General features: G+C 51.3%; 1 pseudogene; it reads right to left on the bottom strand.

Annotated features, from left to right (window-relative positions):
- Positions 1-5,153: 5,153 nt before the first annotated feature.
- LOC106866029 lies at positions 5,154-8,981 on the bottom strand (annotated as a pseudogene).
- Between the last annotated feature and the right edge of the window lie 1,630 nt (positions 8,982-10,611).

Below are 10,611 nucleotides of genomic sequence, written 5' to 3'. Positions count from 1 at the left end.
CCCGGCTTGGGGGCGACGAGGATTGGCGGCGACTTCAGGTATCGCTTCAGGTCCTGGAACGCCGCCTCGGCCTCGGGGGTCCAATCGATTTTTCCCTTCTTCTTCATTACCTTGAAGAAAGGCAAGGCGCGTTCGCCCAGCCTTGAAATGAAACGCCCCATCGCGGCTATGTAGCCGGTTAGGCACTGGACATCCTTCACCCTGCGGTGAGCCTCCATCTTCTCAATAGCTTCTATCTTCTTTGGGTTGGCCTGAATCCCCCTGTGTGAAACCAAGAAGCCCAGAAGTTGCCCCGAGTCTACACCAAAGATGCATTTTTCAGGGTTTAGCTTGAGCTTGATCCTGTGGAGATTATCAAACGTCTCCCGCAAGTCATCAATAAGCGAGTCCCCGCCTGGAAGCCAGGCTCGTCGTCCTCACTGTAGTCAGACCCGCGCTGCTCCTCAGCACGAGCCTTGTCTCGCCCCCGGGGAGGCCGCTCCCTGCCGACGCGGGCTTGGGCTCGACCCCCCTGGGCTTCCTCTCTACAGGCATCCCCGCCGGCAGGCTTCGCTCCAGCTCTGGGGTCATTTGGGCAGTCGCGGGAGAGATGCCCGATGTCCCCGCAGTTGAAGCAGGCACCGGCTGCTCGGCGCTCCTTGTGGCGCTGCTCGCGCCTCTGCTTGATACCCTGCAGGATGCGGCAATCCTGCGCGTCATGGGTGGCGTTGGCGTGGATGGGGCAGCGGGGCGCGTCGCCCGGCTTCCCACCAGACCCGCCAGCGGGTGAGGCCTTCTTCGTAGGCCTCGAGGCAGCCCCCGTTTCCGCGGCAAGCACTTGCTTCCCGCTGCGCTTCCGGGAGCCCTTCTTCTGCGAGCCCTCATTGGGACTCGCGGCAGCCTTGGCTGCAAGTTCGGGCGCCAAGCGCCCTTCCTCGGCCATGGCACACTTGTGCGCCAAGGCGTAGAGCTCTTGCATCGTCCGGATTCGGTGCGTGCTCAGCTTCTCACGCATCTTGGGGTCACGGACTTTGATGGCGAAGGTGTTGATCATGGCGGCAACCTCCGCATCAGGAATGGAGTAGAAGAGACTGGAGCAGCGGTTGACGAAGCTCCGCAACGTCTCTCCTGGCTTCTGCACAATCGTGTGCAGCTCTGCCATTGTTCCCGGGCGCTTGAAGCCGCCCCGAAACGCGCTCACGAACTGCTCGCGCAGGTCAGCCCAGGAGACTATGGACCCGGCGGGCAGGTTGAGCAACCAGGTCCTCGCCGATCCTTTAAGGACCATCGGGAACCAGTTGGCCCTGACCTTGTCGTCGGCGCCGATGGCGTGCATCCCCAACTTGTAGGTCAGGAGGAAATCCTTGGGGTTCACGGTCCCGTCGTACGTTCCAAGCGCCGGTGCTCGGAACTTGCGGGGCCATGTCACCCAGCGCAGCTCGCGGGTAAACGCGGTGCAGTCGTCCTCCGCGCCCATGGGAGCATCCTCCTGCTCCTCTGGGCGCTGGCATTCTGCCTCACGCCGGCGCCGGCGCTCCAAGCGCTGGCGGAGGTCTTCTCGCTGACGGGCGTTCAGGACGGCCCGCGCATCACCCCGTGTAACGGTCGGTGACGAATCCGAGGACCCTTCAGGATCCTCGCCTCCTTGCCCTCCTTGCGGGGGAGGGTTTTCTCCCTACCCCGAGACGCGGGGCTCGTCTCCGCGTCCCGGGTTCTGCCCTCGGCCTAAACCAGCCAGGGCGCCCTCGCCTTGCGGCTACTAGGCGGCGAGCGCAAGGAGCGCGTACAGCTCCGCACTCCATGCCTCATGCGCCGGCGTGCCTTGCGGTGGCTCGTAGCGCACCATGACACGTGCGGCTATGATGGCCTCTGCCGGGGTTTGGGCGGGAGGCTGCCGATTCTCTGACCGGCTGCCTCCCCCCTGTCCCCCGGCGCCCTCGGGTGAGTGGGGCGGGATTCCGTCGGCGTCGCACGAGACGCGCGGTGCTCTTGGCGCAGCTGCCGCGGCGCGTCTTCGGCCTGCGAGTGGACTCGCTGGCCGGCGCGGGCGGCGTCATGCGCGCGTGCCTGGCTCCAATGCTGGGCGCCGCTAGCCCCCTCAGCCGGTTGTCCGCTGACGGCCGAGGAGGCGGAGGTGGCAGCTGCGACTGCTGCTGCACCCGGGAGGGCTCAGGGTTCTCCTGGCCCTGCAACGTGGGCTGCATTTCGTGTGATCACGTGTGTGCCGCTGGGGCACCACGCGGGTTGATCCGAGAGTCGCCAGTAGGCTTGGGAGGCATAGCGACGATGTCATCGGAGAAGACGAAGCTGACGTAGCTGTAGACGACGGCGCCGGCGGTCTCCGGCGAGCTCTCCACACGCCCCCCCTGCCTGGCACGCCAGATGTCGTAGCCCGGGGCTTAGACACCGGGGATGCGAGGCACCCCCTTTTTTGGTTCGGCAGTGGGCGGTGGGGATCGCTCCGGCGATCGCCGGCGAGGCCAATGACGAGCGTACAATGCACAGGCCTGTTTATCCAGGTTCGGGCCACCTGGAGGTGTAAAACCCTACATCCTGCTTCTGAGTTTGTATTAGCCAATGAACAAGTGTTTACAGGTTGCCAAGGGAGTCCCCGGGCGCTCTCTTCCTTTTCTGCTAAGTGGCTACTTGCTACTTTCGGCTAAAGACCCGAACTCTAACTCCACTGGAGTGAAATCTAGAGAGAACCCAACCCCCCAACCGTTGGCGTTGGTCCTCCTTTTATACTCAAGGGATACCACAAGTGCCTTGGTGCATGGGGGACAAGTGTCGAGCAAAAACCCTAGGCAGCTTGCCCTTGCTGCGCTGGCATGCATGCATAGTACGAAGCACTGTAACTCGGGCGGTACGTGCCTTGGATTCACAGCGGGCCACTCACTGTGGCTGACTTGACAGGAACCATCCTTCTGTCGGAGCATTTAATGTTTGCTTGTGCCACACTCCATGCCCTGACCAGCCCTGTGCAAAAGGTGCACGTGGTGCCAATACTCTGCTTGCTCTGGGCGCCGGCCCTGTTGTAAGCGCCTACGCCAGGGAACACTCAGCTTGCACCGGGCTGCCCGGGGTGCAGTCCTTGCGAGGAGTAAGCGAGGCAACCCACACGTTGCGCAATGGTGGCACCCCGGGTGCCACTGGTGCGACACCGCACTTGGTGGCTTGGCATGGAAGGACTCGATAGAAGAAAACGAGGCTTTGTTAGGTAGGTGCTCACTAATCTTTTTGTCCACACTATCTAGAATCACTTTTTGCATGCTATCCAAAAGCAATTTGATGGATTTAAAAGTTAGTGGAGCATTATCATCTATCACCTCGGTTTCTTGGGGTTTCACGGTGGGTTCCCCATCATCGCCGGCCATACTCTTAAGAGCGGTAAAGCCCTAATTAAGAGACGAGGCTCTGATACCAATTGAAAGATCGGTATGGTCGACTAGAGGGGGGTGAATAGGCGACTAACAAATTTTACTTTTTAATTTTATTTTCTTGAAAGATACAAACACTTAATCCTAGGGTTCACTAAATTCTCTAAAAGGAATGCAACCCTAGTATGAAGTGCAATAGCCGAAGCAAAGTATAGACAATGAAGTAAAACAAGTAAGTAAAGGGGCAAGTATGATAACACATGGGAAGATGAAGATTTCACCGGAGTTCCACCTATTGAGATCGGTGTACGTCTCCGTTTGGAGGAGTGCTCTACCATAAAGGGAGAGATGCCACAAATGCTCACTCTATTCTCCAACTCACCACACCACAAAGGTGGGATAAGCTCTCACAACATCACAAAGGCGAAGTGAGTTCCACTAATGGCTTCCTTGAAGGCGAATGCTGAACCTTTACAAACAAAGAGAAGGGCACGAATCCACAACTAAATTGGAGACTCCTTCCCAAATCCTCAAACACCTCCTCACAAGATCGGAGTGCTTGAAGAGACACCTTCCGGCTAGGGATCCTAAAATTCCAAGAGTAACAAAATCCACCAAGAAAAACGAGGGGAATCAACTTTTGATTTGGTAAAATCCTAGATCGAGCTCTTCTCAACCCTTCCTCAAAGTATTAGCTAGGGGGAAGCACTAGAGAGAGAGATCTCGAGATTAGAAGCTTTGGATATGAAGAACGCTTTCAAGAACGGAGCATTAAACCGTTGGGGATGAAGACCCCCTTTTATAGGGATCCCCGATTTCTGCCCGTTATGTGCAATTTCTGCACAGGGCAGTACTACCGCTAGCTCAAGCGATACTACCGCGAGCGGTAGTGCAGCACCGCTACCGTACCAGTGCCGCTATATGTCAGTAGCGTTTTGCTACCTCATAGCACTGGTGCGGTACCGAGGCGGTACTACCGCGACCGGTACTACCGGCCTGGGATGACCGGTACTGCCGCCATGGACAGAAAAACTGGCAGAACCCTTTGGTTCAAGAATAGGTTTTAGCTAATCTTCACCGGTGGGATTGAGGCTATCTGGTGGGTGCAATTTGGTGGTTGTGTGTACGTGAAATTGATTCATCCAAGCCTTTCCATATAGACTCTCTCTTTATAGTACGGATTTTCCTACGACTCAATATAAATAAAAAGCCGTAAATACTTCAACGCTTCTTTTCTTTGAGGGCAACGAACCGCTTTGCTTGATTCTGTTAGCATACGGTTAGTCCACATATAAAGTTGTCATTAACACCAAAACTCATTAAGGATCGAAATGCCTTTTCAACAGTAAACATATCGAAACATTGCAAATAAAAACAGGACAAACAAAGCAGCTGCTGCCTTGCCCTGGATGACAATTTCCCAGAACTTCAATGTCCATACACAGATTTGATGCTATAGCACCCGAACCAAGGAAAGAAGTAAGAAGTGGACACATACCGGGAGCTAAATGTGTTCCATGCCCTGAAGTGCCTATGATGCAAAAATGCAATATATCATATGACACTTGAATAACCCCAAGCTGCTAATAATGACCACAACTTTCTAGCGATTGACGTCGTTGGTTTTGTCCCAGATATTTGATGATGCACCCTTCTCCCTGCACACGAGCTATGCAAAAGGGATAAGCAAGCAGGTCTGATTTTGGTTTGATCTCACTGTTCTAGTCCGATATTTTACTTTACTCATGGCCTTAATTAACTCTCAAATGATCACAAAGAAAGGAGAACAAGATAATGGATGTCCATCAAGTTTTAAAGATTCACCAAGCACTAACAATATATGCATCCGATTTAATGTTAACAGCTTTTTCTCCAAAACCATTCTGAGCATATGCCTGTATCATCTCATTCCATGCAACTATGTACTTTGTCATCATGCAGTCGAAGGAAAGGTGTGCGCCATCCATATTGCCCCACTTGGCACACATATCAATCAGGACGCTGCCCACATAGACATTCTGATCATAACTGTCTTTCACAACCTGCGCATGTATCTGCCTACCTTGAGGTCCTGAAGACAATCTAGCACTTGAATTGATCCTACTAGCGTAGGAGGATTCTATGGGCATGAATCCCTTTTCTCGCATCTTTGTAAAGAAATCGAAGGCTTGTCTGCTCAAAGAATGGATGGCCAAGCCTGATATAATGTAATTCCAGCACACCACATCTCTCTCGGCCATCCTGCTGAAAATGCTCTGGGCAAGATGAATACATGTCCGCCAGACCACTAGCGACGAACATGTCGTTATGTAGCAGGAGCCTTGCTGAAGCAGAATGCACCTGCATGACGAGTTCTAAAATCCCCAACCTAGAGCACGAACTGAGGATCACAACCAAAGTTGTCCAGTCAGACTGAACATTATCTGCATCCCCCTAAACAGCTCGACTTTGTCCTGGAGTGTTCGCCCTGGCAGTAACCAGATAGTAGTGTGCTCCATGTGGTCACTCGGCCTTGATATCTTGTCGAACATTGCACGAGCAGAGGGAACATCCTCGCCCTAATACAAGAAGCGAGCATGTTACTGTAAGTAACCTCGTCAGGCTCAAAGCCTGACTCTTGCATCCGGTTATAAGGATGTTCCAAGAAACAATACTGACGCTGGGCAACGCTTCAAGACCTTGAGAGCCTCGTGCATCTGCTTGAACTTGGCGTACATATCGATTGACGAGTTCCCCACGTGTTGGTCCGATCCAAAGCCTTTTCTGGCAATGATCAAGGCGTGAATGGACTGCCCAAGCCGGAATGCACGGGCGGCAACGTTGTCCTCACTCCTCACCGGCCAAGCACGCTAGAGACGCCCACGGGCCACGGGATCAACACGAACCCCGCTCCTGCACATTCTGGCGAACAGTCTCAGCGTGTCCGCGGCGGATCGGGCCTGCACCAGCCCTCCCATCATCGTCGTGAATGGCACCTCGTTGGGGCGAGCCATCCCGGCGAACAGCCGCACCGCGTCGGCGACGCTTCCGCACTTGGTGTTCTCCACGAAGAGGTTGCTCTCGAGCCCGCCCCGACCTTGGCCACGTGGCGAGGGCACGAGGATCTCCCGCAGCATCCGGTGGCAGAGCTCCAGCGTCTCATCCGCGCGGCAGTCGGACCGCGCGAGGGCGGCGACGACGGTGTTCCATACTTCTATGAGACGACGTTCGGCTCGGGCGTTTCATCGAGCAGCTGCAGGGCGGCATCGAGGTCCCCCGCGAGGGAAGCGGACGAGAGCGCGGTGTTGTAGGCGAAGGCGCTGGGGCGGGACAGGGAGCGGAAGCCGGAAGGGCCGGAGCGCGTTGCGCGGGAGGCCCGAGAAGGCCTGAGGGAGCAGAGCTCGACGGGGCAGTTGACAAGGAAGGTGCCGGCGACGACGCGCCTGGGCACGGCTGGGCTTGGGGCTTCGCTTGATGCAGGCCTGGAACAAGCTGGCGGGCCGTGCCGCCGGGTTGGACTTATGCTCGAAACAACTTGCCGGCGGCTATTCTTAAAATAATAATATAATAATAATAATAATAAAAAAACTTGCTGGCGGCTGCGTGCATTTTCGGCTCGCCGGCGTTCAGATAGGGCAAGTCCCCACCGGTTCGTGCCGTAACAAGATTGCAACGGATAATAAATACTATCTGTTTAGTGAAAAGAAGCGCAAAGACGAAAGAAATATCGCTAACAAGGCGGCGATCGTATACAATTAAAACGTCCATTCAATGAAAACCTGCAAACTTCCGTCATGAGCCGTTGGATCAAAACATTTGGCTCAGGTCAAAGGTAAAATTCTCACAAGCCACTTAAACACGTTTAACAGAAAACCTCTTACTTTTTACTCCCCTTCATGTAAGGATTGGCATGCAAAACGATACGTCGCTCGCTCATCGACGCAATGAAGCCTCGTCGTCCTCCGTGCGTCGGCGACGGCCCTCCACCGGCCATCTTCCCGCCCTCTCCGATGGCCTTTTACTCCCCTTCACGTAACAAGGACACCGATCAATGCCGAAAATGAACGGTGTAATGACATCATTGTTCATAGGAAGGAAACTTTCGTGTCAATATCCCATGGGAAGATGGCATCTAGTACATAATCTACCTAAACATAGTGTCAATATTGACGAGAAATCAGATATCAAATAATTTAAATCATGAAAATAATAAACCATTAATATGATAGAGGAGAGCTTTGTAAGGAAATGAGATGGCATATCAGAGCAGAAGTAAGCTACACCGAAAAGAAAATGATGCAACTTTATTTGTTGGGAACAATCAATCATAGTAACTATGAATATAAGTATTCAGATGCTTTTACCATGCTTTTACCATGCCACTAACAGCAGATTACTCCGAGCTTCTATCGGTACTCCATTATCAATCACTCATTAGCTCATGTCATAGCTTCTTGCTTGCAGCCTACCATCTCCATATAGCCTGTCCTAATTGTTCAGTGATGGTAGGTATCATGCTTGACATTGTTCTAACTGAACCTTGGCTTGTTAAGGACACTCTTTATTTAGGCGAAAGTTACTCTTTATTTAGGCGAAAGTTTGTAAGAACCAATGATAGCAAAGCTGCCAATGCCATACACTGAAGTTGACAGCAATCTGTACTTTTGATTCTCGGAGTACCGGGGACGACAAAGGTACCCAAACTGGAAATTAAAAAATAGTATAGATATAGATGACATTCGGATTTATTTGGAGGAACGCAGGTGAGCATGCGCCCTTTTATATCTCGCTCCTGCTCGAGCACAATTTTCTCTTAGCGTCGTATCGGAGATCTGAACAGACGGCGAAATTTTTTATCTTTGAATTTCGGTGACTTCCGTCCTTAAACTTTTAAAGCCAATGTGGTTGACCAAGTCGTCCCACGTGTTAACCGTGTCCAGACAGTCTGGGGTGAATTCGGGGGAAAGTCATGTGGCACTAAAAATTGATGATCCACCTCAAAATAAATAAATTGACGATCCATTCTTTTAAAGGTAATTTAGAGTAATGCAGTACTCCCTACATTCCAAAATACAACTCATATAGATTTGTGCACTTGAACCAATGCAAGTCTCGTTTCTAGTGTCTGACCACTCATATTGGGTTAATAATAAATGGATGTAAATAGTTATTGGCCGGGTGCGAATATCAATAGAAAATGAGGTGTATTGTGAAACAAATGGGAAAAACCTATACACGTTATATTGTGGAATAGAGGGAGTAGCACACAGATTCAGTGCTTCCAAGCCCCAACCTGTCAAGGATAATAGTCAGGAAAATAACATGACCAGTCAGTTCCAATATTTGGTTAGTTATGTACTGTATCCCCAAGAAAAACTATAGTAGCAGTAACTTAAGTTGGCATCTTACTCCCATCAATCTCTTCTGTTTCCTTAGGGCAATGAAATGGTTTAACTAAATTACAATAGATAAAAGCCCAGATGACGCCCGGTGCATCAGGTATAAATAGAGGTGATACTATAGCAGCGGCCACACAAGCTTGCCACCAAACTTCACTAGCATTGTAGTAGACGACCACATGGACAATGTAGAGGATGATCACCAACACAAAGGCGATATTCTGCAGAAAGCAAGAAAAAAAAACAAATAGATTAGGTTTCAAACATGTTTGCAAAAGCAAATTACCTACATGGTTAGCTAGGGTGCAAAAGTTTCACATTATGTATATCAAGCATCATTGCGGGCTGCTGTGCTAGTTCGTTCTGTAGACAGGATAAGGGTGTGGTGGTTTCGTTCATTTTGAGTAACAGAATTGGAAGGTTATCTCTCTGTGGCTCTGAAAACAGAACAACACAACCTTAACATTCAGGCAAGTACACATGTTAAAGACCCCTCAAATATTAAACATGGAATCTGTGAGAATTCCTTTGGCCAATGTTTCAACGTAAATGCTATTTTGTAGGAGACCACGTGAAAGGGATTTGCTGTCCCTATCCCCTCTGTTTCCCCATGGAATCGCCCACGCCTCCGCACTAGTGGAATTTCTCCCCGCGCCTTGCTCCCTTCTTCTCGCGAATGCGATGGCGATGTCTCACGCCCTCGCCTCCCTTGCTGCTGCCTCCACCGCCGCAACCGCCGCCGCAGCCTTCTTCTCTGTCCACCCTGGCAACGGTAGAGATCCTCCTCTTCCTCCACCCTAGGTCTTCATCGCGAGGGAGATAGCAGTGACACAGAGAAGAGAAGGAGGGCACACGGACCAAGGGCTTCCTCCGGAGCTCATCAACCCAGCCCCTCCTCCAGCTTCTTCCCCAGATAGGTACAGATCAGCTTGTCCTCCTACAGCTTCCATGCATTACTCGCTCTAGTTCCACGGTTTCTCACAGACCTGCTTGTAGGCAATTATGTTGGAGTTAACCTTGTTGTTTAGAGCTTTTTCATCATGTTCATTTATTTGTGCCCTTCAGATAGCAAGCTGTGGCAGCACACACACGCAGAGATGTGTTCACGTGTGTGCATGCAAGCTAAGTGAGTTTAGTACTTTAGTTAGTTGAATTAGCTAGTCCAGTGGAGAATGGATGCATGTGTGGGCATCGATAGGATAAGTAGCATGTAGGTAGGTGTGCTGTTGCTGACCGAGTTGCATGGCCGTTAGAGGCTTCAGGTGTGGACCGAGTAATCAGCAAGTTGAGGAGGACTCCGGCTGAATTGTGTGGCCGTATCCAACATGATTATTCATGGCTTTCTACCGGCTAGTGGAGAGCAATTAGCGGATCAGGGCAGTAGTGTGTGCGTGTGTTTTCCTCTCTACTTAAGACTTGTAATCAGCTGAGTTTACAAGTGAACAAGAGAAAAAAAGGCATGAGGTGTGCCAAAGCCTCTGTGAGTTCATTATGTTTGTGTGTCTTCTTCTACCTCTGGCCAAAACTATCAAATTATACCGAAGGAGGTGAGGAGAAGCTGTTCGTGAGAGCATTGCAAATCTCAGCATGAAAGATTGAGCTTTGATTAATTTCATCTTCTTAGGCAAAACCGTTGAGACATCTCGGCGAGATCAGAGTATTCGTCCTTATCCTGCAATCTTATAAGACAAGATAGTCATGCCGGCATATATTTGGTATGCCGGCTTGGTATTAGTTTGATTTAACGATGCCGGCATACATGATTATGCCAACTTTGCATTCGTCATCTCGGCTAAAGCGTGTCGTCATAACTCTACTCGGGATCAAACCACCCCCCCCCCCCACACCCACACACACACAGAGTTATCCTAAGTAAA

Source organism: Brachypodium distachyon, chromosome 2 (genome assembly GCF_000005505.3).
Source record: "Brachypodium distachyon strain Bd21 chromosome 2, Brachypodium_distachyon_v3.0, whole genome shotgun sequence".
NCBI classification, from domain to species: domain Eukaryota; kingdom Viridiplantae; phylum Streptophyta; class Magnoliopsida; order Poales; family Poaceae; genus Brachypodium; species Brachypodium distachyon.
This window is presented reverse-complemented; position numbering and strand designations above follow the sequence as displayed.